Genomic DNA, 19,413 nt, shown 5'->3' with positions numbered 1-19,413 from the left:
TATTCAGTATAGAAGGATTTAGATTGTGGTACAGCATGATTCTGATTCTAATTCAGAATGATTCCAATTCAGAATGATTCTGACACTGTTTCAGTGTGAATCAAATTCAGATTCAGAATAATTCAGAATGAGACTGATTCACATTTGGAATGATTCTGATTCCAATTCAGAATGATTCCAATTTGGATTCAAAATAATTCTGTTTCAGAACAACTCTGATGCAAAATGATTCTGATTTACATTCAGAATGTTGCAAGCAGTGAGTAATACTTATCCTGATTCAGAATGATCCCAATTCAGAATTATTCAACTTCTGATACAGAATAATAATGATTCAGATTCATGATGATTCTGATTCTGAAGAATTCCATTTCTGATTCAGAATGATTCCAGTTTGGACTCAGGGTGATTCAAAATCAGATTAAGAATGATTCCAATTTGAATTCAGAATTGCTCAGATTCTGAATGATTCCAATTCAGAATTAATAAAATCCAAATTGAAAATAATTATGATTCAGAATTATTCAGATTTGGATGCAGGATTCAAGCACAGATTGTTTGAGAGGCATATTCAGAATGATCAAGATTCAGAATGATTCAGATGTTGAATGATTCAGATTCAGAATGATTTTGATTCAGAATGATTGTCAATTTTGATTCAAATTCAGATTGACTCTGATTCTGATACAGAATGATAAAGAATCAAAATTATTTGGATTCTGACTCAGAATGATGGCAATTACAATTCTGAATTATTCCAATTTGGATTCAGAACCTTTCAAATTCAGAATGAATCAGAATGATTCTAGTTCATAAATCAGATTCAGAATGATTCAGATTGAGATTGATTCCAATTTGAATTCAGAATGATTCAGATCCAATTTTGATTTGGAAGGATTCAAATTCAGATTCAAAATGATTCTGATTCAGAATAATTTAAATTCAGAATAACTCAGATTATGAATCATAGAATCAAAGAATTTACAGAAGGAGAAGGAAGCCATTAGGCACATTGGGTCTGCACCGGCTCTTGGAAAGAGCACCCCACTTAAGCCCTCACCTCCACCCTATCCCTGTAAACCAGTAACCCCACCTAAGGGCAATTTAGCATGGCCAATCCACCTAACCTGCACATCTTTGGACTGTGGGAGGAAACAGGAGCACCTGGAGGAAACCCACGCTGACACAGGGAGAACGTGCAGACTCTGCACAGACAGTGATCCAAGCTGCGAATCGATCCTGGGCACAGCTGTGAAGTTGTGAAGCAAATGTGCTAACCACAATGCTACTGTGCTGCCCAATTATTCATATTCTGAATGATTCCTATTCCAAATATTAAAATTTCAGATTCAGAATGGGTCTGATTCAGAATTATTCAAATTTAGAATGATCGCTATGCAGATTCAGAATTATTCAAATTCAGATGATTCAAGTTCATATTTAGAATGATTCACATTCCGCATGATTATGATTCAGATTTAGAATGATTCAAATTCAGATTCATAATAATTCATCTTATAAATCATTGAAATCCAGATTAAGAATGATTATGATTCAGATTCTGAATTATTCTGATTCAGGATGATTCTAATTTGGAATGCTTCCCATTCAGAATGTTTCCAAATTCAGGTTCAGAATTATTCAGATTCAGAGTCAAAATGATACATATGCAGAACAATTACAAATGAAATTCAGGCTGATTTAAATTCAGATTCAGAATGATTCTCAATGCCTCATCTTCCAATTAGACATGGTACAGCCTTCTGGGCTCAACACTGAATTAAACAACTTTAGACTCCCCCTCTCCCCCCCCCCCCCCCCCCCCCCCCCCCAACTTTCCCAACTTTGTAGTTTGCTGTTTTTCAATTCTCTTGGCCTGGCCCAACATAACCTAACTCCTCCCTTGTTTAGTTTTACTCCCATTAACACATTCTGCTATTTTACCTTTTGCCACTATTAGCACCCTTCATCCTTAATGATAGTGTTAACACCCTCCTTTGCCTTATGTTCATGCCCCCTTTGTCAATCTCTCCTTTGTCCTGACCTATCTCTGTTCTATTCTCCCCCACTCCTCCGACCACCTCTCCTACTACATAATACATTACCTTTGTAAAGGTCCTTCTTGTTCGTTCCTGTTTGCTCCCTGTTTATTCCCTTCCCCTTTCTTTTATTTTTGCTGTTACATATTTGATCCATGGATGTTTAATGCACCTGTGCCTTTAATGGACCTGTGCCTTTAATTCAAACAGAAGTTTCCAACAAGGCTGTGCTGTTTTAGACTGGTGATTGCTGACTGGCTGACATCAGTGATGACTCATTTGATTGATTTGGCTGGTGGCCAATGAATTGGGCCAAAAGATCTGCCCGGTGATAGGATCTGATCCTACTGGAATGTTTCAGAGCTCCAAGGGTTGAGTTTTAGTTTCAGTTTAACTTGGCTGTTCTGAGGAAGGACTGTTGACCTCTTCCCTCACCATTTTCATAGAATCAAATCATAGAATCCCTTACAGTGCAGAAGGGAGCCATTCGGCCCATCGACTCTGCACTGACCCTCTGTGAGAGCAGTCGATCTAGGCCCATCCCCCACCCTATCCTCATAACCCCACTTAACCTGTAGATCCCTGAACACTAAGGGACAATTTAGCATGGCCAATCCACCTAACCTGAACACCTTTGGACTGTGGGAGGAAACCAGAGCACCCGGAAGAAACCCACGCAGTCACGGGGAGAAAGTGCACCCAACAGACAGTAACCCAAAGTCGGAATAGAACCCGGGTCTCTGGCACTGTGAGGAAGTAGTGCTAACCATTGTGCCACCGTGTCACCCCAGAAAAGCTGTGTTTCTGAACTGACAGGAATCCTGGATGAATCTATGTATAGGAGAACCATTGCAAGCTGTGCCAGCAGAGTTTTGAACCAACCAGCTCTCTCTCCAGAAAACGCAGAGGCTTGGAAATAAATCACAAACTGAAAACAGAGTTTGCTGTGAAGCCAAGGGAGCCTCTCCAGGAAAAAGCTACAAGCTGCAAACCAAGGACTTTCATCATCCAGTGTGCTGTGACGAAAGCATGCCATTGGAAACTCTTGGGCTGGATTCTCCGCAGCCCCGCGCCGAAATCGCCTTTGGAGAAATCGCTTGCGCGCCATTTATGCAGTTCGTTGGGGGGCCATTGCCAGAGGCCCTCCCAGCGATGCCCCAGTTCCGACAGGCTAAATACCCAACGGCGTGGTTCTAACCACGTCTGGCCAGTCGGACTCAGTCCACGGCAGCCCTGGTAGGGGGTGGGGGATAAGGTACTGTGGGGGGGGGGGGCCTTATGGGCGGTAGGAGCAGCGATTGGGCGTGTAAGATGTAGCGGCGCAGGGTCAATCGCTGGAACCTCCTTTCCTCGCCCACCGGCTGAGTCCCCATAGCCGCTTGAGGCCGCCGCCGTGCGGACTCGCAAACAGAAGTGCAGTGGCCCACATCCACAGCTGAAGCTGCGAGAAGCACTCTGGGGCCCTGCCAGCCTCCTGCAGGTAGGTGAATAGCTGCTAATATTTTTAAGTAATCTCCAGAGTAAAACTCCAGCGTTTTTACGCTGGCGTGGGGCATGGCCCCATTTTTGGAGAATCCATCCCCTTATCTTTTGACCTTCATCCTTATTATTTTCCTTCCCCCCTCCCATCTGTTTTAGTCTATCTCGCGTGTGTAGGGGGTAGAGGATGGGACAGCAAAAGAAGGTAGTCGGTTAGCTTGCTTGATATCCAGTTGTAATTACTGCATATTTCATCATCATTCTTGCTATAAATAAACAGCAATTGTGTTTCAACTTACAAACTTGGTGACTGTAATTATTGGTCAGCTAAGGGCCAAAGAGTTTGGGAATTTTTACAAGAATTATTGGTTAATTCACTTGTGTTCTCTTGTCCGGTACAAATGGGGCTGGAATTGACCGTGCACTAGCCCAGGGTGTCATAACAATTTCTACATTTCTTCTTTCCTCCAGTTCTGCAGAAGGGTCATTTGGACTCAAAACATTAACTGTTGCTCTCCACAGATACCGCCAGACATGTTGGGTTTATTCAGCATTGTCTGCTTTTATTTCAAATTTCAGTATCTCATTTTGATTTTATTTGATTAAGATTGATTTTGATTCCTATTCAGAATGATTCAACTTCAGAATGATTCTGATTCAGATTGATGCAGATACAGAATGATTCAAATTGAGAATGATTCCAATTTAGAATCAGAATAATTCAGATTAAGAATGATTTCAATGTGAATTCAGAATTATTCAGGTTCAGAATGGTTCAAAATTGGATTCAGAATTATTCAGATTCAATATGATTCTAATCTGGATTCCAAATGATTCAGACTAATGCAAATTCAGAATGGTTCCAAATTGAATTCAGAATTATTCATAATGATTCCAATTCAGAATTATTTAAATTCAGATTCAGAATCAGCATGAATCAAATTCAGATTCAGAATGATTCATATTGAGAATGATCCAAATTCAGAGTGATTCTGATGCAGATTGATTAAAATTCAGAATCAGAATGATTTTGCTTCAGAATGGTTCAGATTCAGAACGATTTGAATTCAGATTCAGAATGATTCTGATTGATTCAATTTCAGATACAATACATCTGCAATGACAGTGGATCATTGTCCATTTACTAATCAAAATGCACGAGCCACCTCTTGATTCGCAATTAGAGATGATTGTGTGTATTGTACAGTTGCCAATGTCCCTCAGTGTGCCTGTTAAAACGAAGAACAAAGAACAATACAGCACAGGTACAGGCCCTTCGGCCCTCCAAGCCCGTACCAATTATGATACCAACCTTTGCCAAAACCCTCAGCATTTCCTTGTGCCTTATACCCATCCTATCCATGTGTTTGTCAAGATGCCTTTTGAACGCCGTAATTTATCTGAATCACGCTGTTATAGCGTGTTGAGTGATTTCTGTATATTTGTGCATTGAATAGGTGCCCAGGTCCCTCTGATTGTATTATTCTGTGTGTTGTATATATATATATGTATGTATATCTCCTGTGAGTGTCCTTCTTGGTGTGCGAGTCCGTGTGTTTTCATATTTCTTGCATTGTCTGCAAATAGGAATTGATCACGCCGAGTATTACCAACAAATCACCATATTTTTTTGTTTAACAAGACTTTTAAAAATATCAATCGGATCCAACACTGTTTATCTTTGGACTATGACATTCCATTGACAATGTCAGGTCGGCAAGCTTTCACTTTCAGTGGAGCCGAGTGGCCAGAAAGGGGCAGTGTTTCCCCAAAGAGCGGTGTGTTTAATCTGAGATGGAGAGAGAGGGAGGGAGCAATGGCTTGTTGAGTAACCCCGAAGCTGCCTTTGTGTGAAGGGAGGGTTGCAGAGTGTGGAGGTGGTCGGAGCCTCCTAATCGCGATTGATTCTCTTTCCATAAATGGGATTGTTTGCGAAAGTTGTCTGGAAGCCTCGGGGCATTTTACCAAACCGCATTTCAGCGAGGGGAGGGGAGATAAGTAGTCTCATCGTTAAAGGGGAGCGAGGGGGAGAGTCGGCGCACAACTGGAGCTGGGAGGCGAGGAGCTGAATCTGCGAGTGAATCAGCAAAGGGGAGAGAGGAGAGGATTCAACTCCCTGGAGTCACATACTCCTGGAAAACACGGCAGGAAGTTTAATTAAGTCCCGGAGCAGGAGGTCAGTCCAACTCACTGATTTGAGAGAGTATTTTCACAGGGCAGCTTCTTTCTCACTGTGCTGCTATCGATGAGAGAGCAGCTCCATCTCCAACTCAGCGGGACAATCCTCCCCCTTTCTCCCCCCTCCCGGGAATCCTGCAGCTGCTGTTCCTTCTTGTCTGAATCCCCCCCCCCCCCCCCCCCAACCTCGTTAAATGAGAATGTATACCATCCCCAAGCCTTGATTTAGTGGAGGACTTCCCTTGTGCTGTGATGAGATTTGAGACAGTCTCACAATTCACCCTCAGCTCCGGGGAGTCGAGGCTGCTTTTGCTGGCTGCAACTTCCCACCCCAAACCCAGTCGGTTTTCAGGGTTGTATTCTTTGTTGGGGGGGGGGGGGGGGGGTGGCTTGGAACTGGAGTCTCAGCGTCCAGCGGGTTTGAGGGAGGGTTTTTGTTTTTAATCAGGTTACATTTATTTATTTCTGACACATTCGAGACGGTGACAGGCTGTGTTGGTGAATGCTGTGACATCCCTGGTGGTTTCCATCTGTCTGAATGTCGCTGACGGATTTTTTTTTTCTTTTAAAAGCTCGCTGGAAGTTTGGGCTGCATGTTTTGAGAGAGGTTTGGGTGAAGGGCCTATTTGAACCAGTTGTGATCGCCGCTTCCTCGCGTGTTAACCTGCCACACAGCATCTGGCGGTGTGTACATTCTGCCCAGGCCTCAGTGACCTAGCCCTTCAATATTTCCACTTAGCAGGCCAGTCAATTAATTCCCGCCATTCATAACATTCTATAACGAAAGATTGCCTAAGCATTAGGTAACGCCTGTTGACCATTCAGCCCCTCACATTGCTCAGCCCTTTGATAAGATCATGGTAAATCTGATTGTGGCCTCAGCTCCACTTTCCTATCTGTTGCCTGGACTATGAAAAAAATCTGTTTAATTGAGCCATAGATAAATTCAATGACACCCCCCCCCCCCCCCCCCCCCCAGCCATTGGTATCTGCATTCTGGCACAGGTTTTGCAGATTCTGGGCTGGATTCTCCAGTTCCCCAGCAGTGAGTCTCTCTATTCCCGGCACTTGTCAATGGAATTTCCCATTGAAGCCACCCCACGACGCCACGAAACCCACAGACTGAGGTTCACTGCCGGTGGGAATGGCGAATCCCGACGGCCGGAGAATTTTGACCGTTCCACCGCAGTAACGTGATCACAGAATAGGATGCCAAACCAAAATCTCCCCCTACCCCAATCCCACTGAAGCAGACGCTAAAGAACCCAGGGCATTTTTCAAAGGAGAGGCTTGTTATCCTGGATAGTATTTATACCTCAAATCAACACCACTTAAAATAAAACAGATTGTATGGTTGTCACGTTGCTGCTTGTAGAAATGCTCGAGTTGTTGTAAAGCATTTTGGGACATCAGGAGGTGCAAGCTGCTCTAATGACAAATAAAGATCAACACAGATAAATGTCAGGTAGGACATTTTAGTATGAAGATGAGGGAAGTCACTTAATTCTCGGAAGAGGCAATGAGCTGAATGACGGGATCACAGTGGACAAATGTGCCACAGGTTAGCAAGGCCATCAAATGAGAGAAAACTAAGCTCTAGGCTTTACTTCTAAAGAGAGAGAATTGAAAAGTAATGAGGTTGAGCTAAAATTGTATTGAACTTTGGTTAGACCACGTTTTGCATGCAGTTTTGTTCATCATCTCATAAAATGGCTGCAAATACACTGGAGAGGGGGCAGAGAAGATTTATAAGAATAATATCAGAAATGCTTGGGTATACATAACAGGAAAGTATTGACAGGCTGGGTATCTTTAACAAAATGTAGCCCGAAGGAAGTCTTTAATATCATGTAAGTTTTTAAAAATATACTTTAAAATTTTTCCGTTTGTTACAACAGAAGAAACCCTCAAAACGGGTACAGTACAGCGTGACTATTTATCCATATATTGGACCAGAACATGTGTGGTGGTTGGCCGGGCCTCCCTGGCATCGTTCACGTTTGTCTTCCACCTCCGGGAAGAACCCACTCATTCTTGTCCTGGTTAGGTGCTCCCTGTGCACCACCTTTAATTACATTAGGCTCAGCCCTGCACATGTGAAAGTAAAGTTTACCCTTCATTCCAAAGTCATCCTCCTATCTCCCTGCCTAGTTCTTAAACCCATATGTCCCTATATATCCGCATAGTTCACGTCTTCTAGCTCGCCCGCAGTCAGTAGTCTGTCTAGGAGAGAGTATCCTGGTAATTTCTGGTGTCCTGCAGAAATGTCATCATCTCCTTGCAGAGGAAGTTTTTGATTTGACTGTACCTTGGTTCATTTCCTTTCAAGAGTTGGAACTTGTCCACAAATTCCCCTAGGATGGTTACTCTGCCTTCTATGTACATGTCTCCTACTGCCAGAGTCCCATTGTCCTGTCACCACCTTTTGAAGGAGGCATCCATTGTCCCGGGGGGTGAACTTGTGGATGTTGCAAATGGGGGGCATAGTGAACATCTCGGTTAGACCAAAGGGGTGTCGCAGTTGATCCCACGTTCTTAGTGTGGCTATTACCACTGGGCATTTTGAGTATCAAGCTTTGGGGGAGGTGGAGTGGGCAGGGAGGAGACAGAGTACGGTAGTGGCCAGAGATCGGAGGGATGTCCCAGTGCTCCCAGTTCCTCCTTCTTTGTAGGGCCTTCCTTTTAATTCTGGCCTCTTCTATTTCTATATGCCCCCCGGGATACATAGAACATAGAGCATACAGTGCAGAAGGAGGCCATTCGGCCCATCGAGTCTGCACCGACCCACTTAAGCCCTCACTTCCATCCTATCCACGTAACCCAATAACCCCTCCTAATCTTTGTTTTGGTCACTGAGGGCCATTTATCATGGCCAATCCACCTAACCTGCATGTCTTTGGATTGTGGTTGGAAACCGGAGCACCCGGAGGAAACCCTCGCAGACACGGAGAGAACGTGCAGACTCCACACAGACAGTGACCCAGCAGGGAATCGAACCTGGGACCCTGGCGCTGTGAAGCCACTGTGCTATCCACTTGTGCTACCATGCTGCCCTAATCTGAACAGGAAGAGGAACCTGGGCAGCACGTTCATCTTGATCATCAGATGACTTTGCTGTCCCCTCCTGTGGGTTCACAGGGACATTTTCGCTTTTGCTCAGATTACGTTTGTAACCTGAGAAGGCACCAAACTCCCTTAGGAGCTCCATTATTCGTTCCATACTAGATTATAGGATATTCACACTTTAATAATCTTTTTTTTATAATCTTTATTATCACAAGTAGGCTTACATTAACACTGCAATGAAGTTACTGTGAAATCCCCTTGTCGCCACATTCCGGCGCCTGTTCGGGTACACAGAGGGATGATTCGGAGCACCCGGAGGAAACCCACGCACGGTAACCCAAGCTGGGAATCGAACCTGGGACGCTGGCACTGTGGAGCAATAGTGCTAACCGTGCTGCAGGAAACATCCCCCTCCTAAGAAACAACAGGATCTGTAAGGAGTACATAGACTGGCCAACTTCAATATTGAACCAAATGAAGGAAGGATCCTCTCTGACCCATTCCCTTATGAATCTAAGATGAGAAGTTATGTGATTAATTTTAATGTTCAGCGCCCCTAACCCCCCCCCCCCCCCCGCCCCCTTGAACTGGACAGCCGCGATTTGGTTAGGTTTAAGCGAGGTTCCTTTTTGTTCCATATGAAAGAACTGGGCATCCATTAATTTCCTTTTCGGGCCTTAGCAGCATCTGTAAAGAATGTAATAACCTAGGCTGCACGTTCATCTTAATCAGTGCTATCCTACCCAGCCACAATATCAGTAAGGGGGACCAACAAAGTAGGCCTTGTGCTCATATAGACAGATTTTTAATTGGTAATGGGTTGAAGGGTTATGGAGAACAGGGAGAAAAGTGGAGCTGAAGCCGAGATGTGGTCAGCCATCATCGTATTGAATGGAGGAGCAGGCTCAAGGGGCTGAATTGTCTACTGCTCACTGCGATGCAGTATGGCCGGTAAATGATGGAGACCCCATTCCCGGGATCTACCTGGCTCGCTACACCCAGTGAGACCTAACTCAAACCTCGCAAGACACCATAATGTGAAGCTCATCCATTGTGGGCAGGATCAGTTTTTCGAAAATCTGCATATTACAGCAAGACAGCTAGTCTCACTCTAATATACAGTTCCCTGGAGGTAACCAAGACATTGGGATCTATCCCCCTTTGCCTTGGAGATCTCGGGCGAGTCTCATTCAGTGCTGGTCTCCACAAATGGGGATTAGATATAATAGCACTTGTGGAGGTCTCCGAGGGGATCAGAGCCCCAGGTGTTTACCCTCTGGGGAGGGTGGCACACTGGCACTGCTCATGCCACTTGGGAATGTTATGGGCCAGGGCTTAGAGAACCCCAAAGTTTAGTATGGAGTTCACCTGACCCACAACTTTTAATAGATTGTGGTATGGGGAGCACACGGCCCACTTTACAGGTGTGGTACAGCAGAAATGGAAAAGTATTTTTTAAAAGCAAAACAATGATTATTCCATGAACTCAAGTTAATCTTTTTTTAAAATACAGTGAACATCTTAGCAACCATCAATTCAAATACAACCCCCAAAGAGTACGATACTAAGTAATCCTTAATAACTTCCCAAACAAGATCCAGAAGACAGAAGAAACACCTTTCAACAGAAGCACATTAGGTTTACATTCACTACTGAGAACATTTACAAAATCCTGCAGCCTGCTCAAAAACGAAAGTAAAAAGCTGACAGACAGCCCAGCTCCACCCACTCTCTGACATCGCTGCAGTAGTAAACACCCATTTCTTAAAGGTACTCGCACTACAAATATTTATATACACACCCATTTATAAACACCCATTCTTAAAGGTACTCTCACATGACACCTCCCTCCAAGAAAAAATAAATCATCAACTTCAAGATGGTTTCATTTTTCACCTTTTCACTAGCCCTTAAGAAATGCACGCAGTAAATATATTTTTCGTTTCAAAAAACAAAACACGCAAACAGGTATAATATAGTCCATTTCTTTTTTAGTTCTTCCTCCAACTGAAATTGCTTCCGTTCATCACATTCGTGACAAAGCATCAGCTTTCACGTTTTCTCATCCCGCCACATGTACTATTTTTAAAATGAAATGGCTGTAACAATAAACTCCAGAGAAACAGCCTTGCATTGTTATTCCAGAATCGCTCCAAAAACATCAACGGATTATGATCAGTATATATAACGGTGTCAGACGGATTGCTGGTCACATTAATGTGAAAATGTTGCAAAGCCAGCACCAAACTGAAAGTCTCCTTCTTAATCGTGGAATACCTTTTCTGATGAGAATTCAATTTCTTTGAAAAATAACCAATAGGCCGCTCTAGCCCTTCGTCGTCATCCTGTAGAAGCACCGCACCTACACCCACATCACTCACATCAACCGCCACTTTGAATGGTTTCGTGTAATTTGGGATGGCTGACACAGGAGCAGTGGTTAACACAGCCTTCAGGCACTCCGCTGATCACTGGAATTTGTTACGCTTCTTGAGCAAGTCCGTCAGTGGAGAGACCACACTGCTAAAATTGGGTACAAATTTCCGGTAAAATCCACTCATACCAAGAAATCGCATTATTGCCCGTCGTGTCGAGGGTATCGGAAACTCCCCAATAACTTTTGTTTTCACATCCCCTTGGACCATTCGACCCTGTCCGATTGTATGGCCAAGGACTTGGATCTTTCCAAATTCACTTTTGGCTAAGTTTATCACCAACCCGCCTCCTGAAGTCGATTGAATAACTCCATCTTACCAGATCGTCGATGTATACCGCACAATTGGGTAATCCTTAAACAAATTTGTTAGTTAACCGTTGAAATGTGGTTGGGGCGTTTTTCATGTCAGGTGGCATAACTTTGAATTGGTATATACCATCTGGAGTCACAAAAGCTGAAATCCCCTTCGCCCTTTCGGATAAAGGTACCTGCCAGTAACCTTTAAGTAAATCCATTTTGGAAATAAAAGCTGATTGTCCCACTTTCTCAAAGCAATCCTCCAAACGTGGGATAGGATAAGAGTCCATTCTTGTAACTGCATTAACATTTCTATAGTCCACACACAACCGTAGGGTACTGTCGGGTTTTGGTACCATCACTATGGGTGAGCTCCATTGGCTGCAACCCACTTCAATTATGACATTTTCAAGCATATTCTCAATCTCTTTGTTAACCTGTGCCAATTATAAAGGGTTAAGTCTGTATGGATGTTGTTTGATTGGAACAGCACTTCCCACATCTACATCATGTATAGCCATTTTAGTACTTCCCAATTTATCTCCACAAACTTGCCCATGTGATATCAATAACTCTTTCAGGTCAGTTTGTTTTTCCTCTGGAAGGTAACTCGACAATTTATCCCAATTTTTAAGAACATCCTCTTTTTCGAATTTAATTTGAGGTGTGTCAAATTCACAGTCATCTGGATTTGGTTCCTCACATTGAGTTAGGATCATTAAAACCTCCTCCCTTTTCTCTCCTTCCCTTTCAAATTACCTTTTAAGCATATTCACATGACACACTCGGTGAGTCTTCCTTCTATCTGGTGTTTTTACCACATCATTCACCTCATTTAATTTCCTTTCAATCCGATATGGTCCACAAAACCTTGCTTTTGAAGGTTCACCTACTACTGGTAACAACACTAAAACGTTATCGGCACTGGCAAAACTACGAACTTTGGGTTTCTTGTCCACTACCCATTTCATCACATGTGCAACTTTTAAATGTTGTCTAGCCAGTTCACCTGCTCTATTTAATTGTTCCCTAAAATTTGATATGTAATCCAATAATGTCATTTCTGATTTCTCACTCACCAAATTTTCCTTAATCAATTTAAGTGGTCCTCTTACCTCATGACCAAAAATTAGTTCAAAAGGACTACATTTGGTTGAATCATTAGGTGCATCCCTAAAATAAAAAAGTACGAATGAAATTCCTTTATCCCAATCCTCTAGATAATCATGACAGTAAGCCCTCAACATTGTCTTTAAAGTCTGATACCACCTTTCTAACGCTCCCTGCGATTCTGGATGGTACGCAGTTGATTTAAATTGTTTTATTCCTAAGCTATCCATAACTTCTTTAAATAACCTTGAGGTAAACGTTGTTCCTTGATCCGATTGTATTTCTATGGGTAGTCCATATCTAGTAAAGAATTGAAGTAACTTTAATTTAAGTAATCTTTTTAGCTGTAATATTACGTACTGGAATGGCCTCTGGAAACCTAGTAGACACATCCATTATCGTCAAAATAAATTGATTCCCGCATTTTGTTTTACGAAGCGGTCCTACGCAATCAATTGGGATCCTTGTGAAAGGTTCCTCAAATGCTGGAATAGGTATTAAGGGCGCTGGTTTTATCACTGCTTGAGGTTTCCCTATCACTTTTTTTTTAATTTAGAGTACCCAATTATTTTTTTTTCCAATTAAGGGGCAATTTAGCTTGGCCAATCCACCTAAGCTGCACATCTTTGGGTTGTGGGGGCGAAACCCACGCAGGCACAGGGAGAATGTGCAAACTCCACACAGACAGTGACCCAGGGCCGGGATTCGAACCCGGGTCCTCAGCGCCGTGAGGCAGCAATGCTAACCACTGTGCCACCGTGCTGCCCACAGGTTTCCCTATCACTTGACATGTGTGATATGATTGACAAAATTTAACTACATCTTTATGTAGTCCAGGCCAATAAAAATGTATTTGTATTTTAGCTTGAGTTTTCCTTATTCCCAAATGACCTCCCACTGGTACCTCATGTGCAACTCGCAACACCTCCTTTCTATACCCTACCAGCAATACTACTTGATGACCTTCTGGCCACTTTTCATCCGCCTGCATTTGTAAAGGTTTCCATTTTCTCAAGACACCACTTTTACTGTAATAACACTCTGGTATACACTCAGATTCCTCTTCCGTATATGCTTTCTGATACATCAGTTTTATTTCTACATCTTTCTGTTGTAACTCCGCCAATTTTCCTGCACTAAAAATATCAGCCTCATCCTCCACCTGTTCTTGTTCTTTTTCAACCATCTGGTCAAAAATCGTTTCTGATAATTGCACTTCAACTTCATCTTCACTCTTTGATTTCTCCTCTTGTCTTAACCTATGACTTTGCAACCTTGTTACCACACAATCCGGGAAAATCCCAGGATATTTGTCCTTCAACACTTCAGTTGTCTGATTTTCCACTGCATTATCAACCACAGTAGGCAACACTCCCACCTGCGATCCAGCCATATCATTACCCAAGATAAACTGTATTTCTGGACAAGATAGTTTCTCTATTACTCCTACTATCACTTCACCACTCTTCACTGGACTTTCCAACCTTACCTTATATAATGGAACACTACTCTCACCCTGAATTCCATATATTACCACCTTTTCTGGCAACACTCTTCCCAACCTACATAACTCCTCATCTCTTACCATTAAAGATCGACTAGCTCCCGTATCTCTTAAAATTGTGACTTCTTTACCTGCTCCTCCTGATACACATGAGTAAACTTTACCCACACAAGTAAATTCTTTTAAGAAATCTGGCACCTTCTTATCAATCACCTCATGATCAGGCTGTGCAATATTTTGCATCTCCTTCGCTTCACTTGGGCTTTCCTTTCCCACTTTAACAAATCCTACTGTCTTATCCTGTTTTACCACATCAGCCTTCCCAGTGCTTTTGCTCAACTACCAACAGTGTGACTTTACATGGCCTAGTTTATTACATTTGAAACTTTTCATGTTTCTTCCACCCTCCTGTATTTTTTTTTAAATCTGAGGTACACTCTCCTTGTTATCTCCCATCAGATCACCTTTACTTTTACCACTTGAGTATTTCTCATGTCCCCAGTTTCTATCTCCCACAGGCTGAAACTGATGTCGGAAACCAAGCTTTGATTTATGAACTAATTCATAATCATCTGCCATTTCTGCTGCTCACCTCACAGTTTTAACACTCTGCTCTTCCACATGAGTTCTCACTATATCAGGAATTGAATTTTTAAACTCCTCCAAAAGTATAATTTCTCTGAGAGCTTCATACCTTAGGTCTATTTTCAAAACCCTTATTCAAAATTACTCTGTTTGAACCTTTCAAACTCCATGTATGTTTGACCAAATCCTTTCCTTAAATTTCTAAACTTTTCTGTCGGCTTCAGGCACTAGCTCATATGCACCTAAGATGGATTTTTGCACCTCCTCATAGGTCCCAGATACTTCCTCCGGTAGTGATGCAAACACTTCACTGGCCCTACCTACCAGCTTTATTTGAATCAGTAATACCCACATGTCCTGTGGTCATTTCATTTGTTTAGCTACCTTCTCAAATTAAATGAAAAAGGCTTCTACCTCTTTCTCGTCAAACCTTGGCAACGCTTGTACATATTTAAATAGATCCCCACCAAGCCTTCGACTTTGATGCTCTTCCTCACTATCCTCATCACTATCATCCAATTGTATGTTTCCCTTTACGTCTGCCAATTTTAACTAACTGTCATGTTTTATGGAAATTTTCTGAAGTTCAAACTCTCTCTCTTTTAACTTTTTCCCTGATCTGTATCTCCCTTTCTCTTTCTTTCTGTTCTGCTCGTGCTATTCTTTCTTTTCTCCTTTCTTCTCTCTCCTTTTCTTTTTCACTCTCTCTCTCTTTCTTTTTCCTCTCTATCTCTTTCTCTCTCTCTTTCTTTTTCCTCTCTATCTCTTTCGTATTCAAACTGCTTTAATTCTTTCTCATGTTCCATTTTTTTTATTTCCAACTGAATTTTTGCTATTTCCAATGAGTCAAACTGTATCTCAGGCAACTTTAAATGCTTAGCCACTGCCATAATTACCTCATCGTTTCGCATTTTGTCAGGTAATGTTAACTGCAATGTTTTTGCCAAATCTAACAGTCTGCTTTTAGCCTCTGTCCATAAGGTACTGCGTGTGACCGTCTCCACCCCCAAAAACTTCAGAGCCTCTGGAAGAGCCATTGTCCACAACACACTCCCTACTTAAACTAAAATACCATACTTGAAAAGCAACCACAATATGCTCACTACACACTGTCTTTAAGTTCACTAAGCCAATCCAGTAGATAGACTTTTATCCTGGACGAGCTCATGATTTGTTATGGGCCAGGGTTTAGAGAACCCGAAAGTGTAGCATGGAGTTCACCTTACCCACATCTTTTAATAGATTATGGTATGGGGAGCACACAACCCACTCTACAAGTGGTACAGCAGAAATGGAAAAGTATTTTTTAAAAGCAAAACAATGTTTATTCTATGAACTCGAGTTAACCTTTTTAAAACAGACAGTGAACATCTTAGTAACCATCAATTGAAATACAACCCACAAAGAATACAACACTAAGTAATCCTTAATAACTTCCCAAACAACATCCAGAAGACAGAAGAAACACCTTTCAACAGAAGCACATTAGGTTTACATTCACTACTGAGAACATTTATAATTCTGAATTCACAAAATGATCAAGAGACAGTCTTTTGATGGCAGAGAGAACATCAGTACACTTACTTGGTCTGGCTTCAGCTCCAACACTGAAAACAATACCCTGCAGCCTGCTCAAAAATGAAAGTAAAAAGCTGACAGACAGCCCAGCTCCACCCACTCACTGACTTCACTGCAGTAGTAAACACCTATTTCTTAAAGGTACTCTCACATGACAGGCACCCTGACACTACCACCTGGATGCCAGCCAGCACTGCCAAAGTGCCTAGATGATACTGCCAGCTGGAAGGGGAACTGCCGGTGTGCCAGGCTAGCAGTGCCCGGGTGCCATGCTGGGTATTTTTCACGCGGCGCGATAGGGCCGAGGGGTGCACTGCGCCGGTGTGCGAGGAGGCCCATAGACCCCCTTGTTATTTAGGGCTGTGTGGGGGCGGGGGTTTGCAGTCGCATCGGGAGTTTGCTGCACTGAGGAGGTCTGGGGAGCGGAGCTCTTACAGTGCACAAAATAGGGCAGAGTGCGGCCTCGGGCGCACGTTCCCCGCTGAGGCCCCATATGTAACCGGATGGGCGTTAGATCGCGTGGTGTTTCCTGGCATTGCGAGCACCAGGAAACACATGGCTGCGTTTGTTCAATGTTCTTATCGGTCCCACTTAATAGACGCAAGTGGGGAGGTGGGGATTTTGCCCCATACAAATGTCTGAAAGAGGGGAGTAACAAAAATACCCACATAAGTAAACCCTGAGGGGGAACCATCTAAATGGGAAATAAGGGGAAAGGGTGCGGGGGGTGGGGGGGGAATGTCTCTCTCTAAACCTTCCCAGAGGCATAGCCACAGACTTCGTAAAATTGATTTTATAACCCAAGAGGCTGAACCCATCCACCACATCAATAATAGAGGAAACAGAGGCTCAGATATAAATAGCAACACATCTTTCACCTATAGCATAATCTTATGTTGTTTCCTTCCACTGAATAGCCGAAATGTTGAAGGATCCTGTTTAATTGCCTCTGCTAGAGGCTCATTAACTATTGTGAACAATAATGGGAATAACAGGCAGCCCGGCCTAGTCCCTTCCTGGAGACTAAAATTATCAGATGGATAACCTCCAGTAAGAACTGCGGCCAATGAACTTCTTTAAAGCACTTTTTATCCACTTAAACTCCCCTCCTAGTCCGAACGTCTGCAACGTATAAAATAAATAATTACATTCCACTCGATTTCAAGCTTTCTTTGCATCCAAAGAGATTACCAAACCATCAAATGTCTGCTTTCGAAAGACCTGGATAATACTTAGTAACCTTAATGGGCAGCACAGTAGCACAAGTGGATAGCACTGTGGCTTCACAGCGCCAGGGTCCCAGGTTCAAATCCCCGCTGGGTCACTGTCTGTGTGGCGTCTGCACGTTCTCCCCGTGTCTGCGTGGGTTTCCTCCGGGTGCTCCAGTTTCCTCCCACAGTCCAAAGATGTGCAGGTTAGGTGGATTGGCCATGATACATTGCCCTTCATGACCAAAAGAGGCTAGGAGGTGTTATTGGGTTATGGGGGATAGGGTGGAAGTGAGAGCTTAAGTGGGTCGGTGCAGACTCGATGGGCCGAATGGCCTCCTTCTGCACTGTATGTTCTATAACCTCCTGACATTGTTACATTAATTCAGGCGCTTTATGAACCCAGTCTGATCGCCCTGGATGATCAGAGAGAAGATTTGTTCTTGGCGCCGTGCCAGCACCGTACAAAGTCCGCCTTCAGGAGTGAGATTGGCCTATAGGATGTGCAAAGTTCAGGCTTCTTGCCTGCCTTCAAAATTAAGGAAACATTTGCTTCACAAAGCAACTGCGGCAGCAGACCTGCTCGAAATGAATGGTTATACATACCACTCAAAGGACCTATTAAGTCATTAAATTCCTTGTGAAGTTCACATCCCAAACCATTGGGCCCGGAGCCTTACCAGATTGAAGCTCCCTCAGGGCAAGAGCCGGGCGGCACGGTAGCACAGTAGTTAGCACTGTTGCTTCACCGCGCCAGGGACTAGTGTTCAATTCCCGGCTTGGGTCACTGTCTGTGCGGAGTCTGCACGTTCTCTCCGTGTCTGCGTGGGTTTCCTCCGGGTGCTCCGGTTTCCTCCCACAAGTCGCGAAAGACATGCTTGTTAGGTGAATTGGACATTCTGAATTCTCCCTCGGTGTACCCGAACAGGCACCAGAGTGTGGCGACTAGGGGATTTTCATAGTCACTTCATTGCAGTGTTAATGTAAGCCTACTTGTGACACTAATAAAGATTGTTAATTTATTACTATTTCCCCTCTAGAAGTGGGAGCATTTAGGCATGACCTTTGGTCAGAAATTGTCGGGAATTTAAGGGGGGAGTAGAAACGTTCCATAAATATCAATGCATTCCCAGACTGGTCCGTTTTATAAAAGTCTTATTAATATTCATAGAATCATAGAATTCACCATGCAGAAGGAGAACACCCGCCCATCGAGTCCGCACCGGTCCCCAGTAAGAGCACCCCACCCAAGCCCACACCGCCACCCCGTCCCCGCAACCCAGCAACCCATCCAACCCCTTTTGAACACTAAGAGCAATTTATCATGGCCAATCCACCTAACCTGCTCATCTTTGGATTGTGAAAGGTCTTAGTCTTAATCACCCTATTACCCTTGGAGTCTAGCACAGAGGGAATAGCCCTAGAGTCTGTCCTCTTCCGAGTAAGAAAAGCCAGGTATCTACTCAGTTTGTTGCCAAACTCATATAGCTTTTGTTTGGCAAACTTTATACTCCTCTCAACAAGGTGTCCAGTGTCGTTCAAATTGCATTAATTTCTTTCAGCAATGAATGGTTGTGATTCTTGCCATACCCCCTCTCTCCTTCAGCCAATTTTACTTGCAAACAGCGTTGTCGCTCTAACATTCTCCAACTTTTGTTGGTCGTATACGAAATGACCACATCCCTAGCATAAGGCTTGCAGGTTTGAAAATGAAATGAAATGAAAATCGCTTATTGTCACAAGTAGGCTTCAAATGAAGTTACTGTGAAAAGCCCCCTAGTCGCCACATTCTGGCGCCTGTTCGGGGAAGCTGGTACGGGAATTGAACTCACGTTGCCATGGCCTGCTTTAAACGCCAGCTATTTAGCCCTGTGCTAAACCAGCCCCTACGGGATTTCCCCACAGGATTGAGGGGCTTACATCAAAGAGAGA

At 43.4% G+C, this 19,413-nt stretch overlaps 1 protein-coding gene across 1 annotated transcript in view; it reads left to right on the top strand.

Moving 5' to 3' along the window:
* Positions 1-5,331: 5,331 nt before the first annotated feature.
* Positions 5,332-19,413, top strand: part of boka (BCL2 family apoptosis regulator BOK a) — a 76,128-nt gene continuing 62,046 nt past the window's right edge. The window contains exon 1 of the mRNA XM_038815817.1: positions 5,332-5,694. The gene's annotated coding sequence lies outside the window, so the exon portion shown is untranslated. The remainder of the gene's footprint in view (positions 5,695-19,413) is intronic.

This window comes from Scyliorhinus canicula, chromosome 13 (assembly GCF_902713615.1).
Source record: "Scyliorhinus canicula chromosome 13, sScyCan1.1, whole genome shotgun sequence".
NCBI classification, from domain to species: Eukaryota; Metazoa; Chordata; class Chondrichthyes; order Carcharhiniformes; family Scyliorhinidae; genus Scyliorhinus; species Scyliorhinus canicula.
The sequence above is the reverse complement of the archived record's forward strand: the minus strand, read 5'-3'. Positions and strand labels throughout refer to the sequence as shown.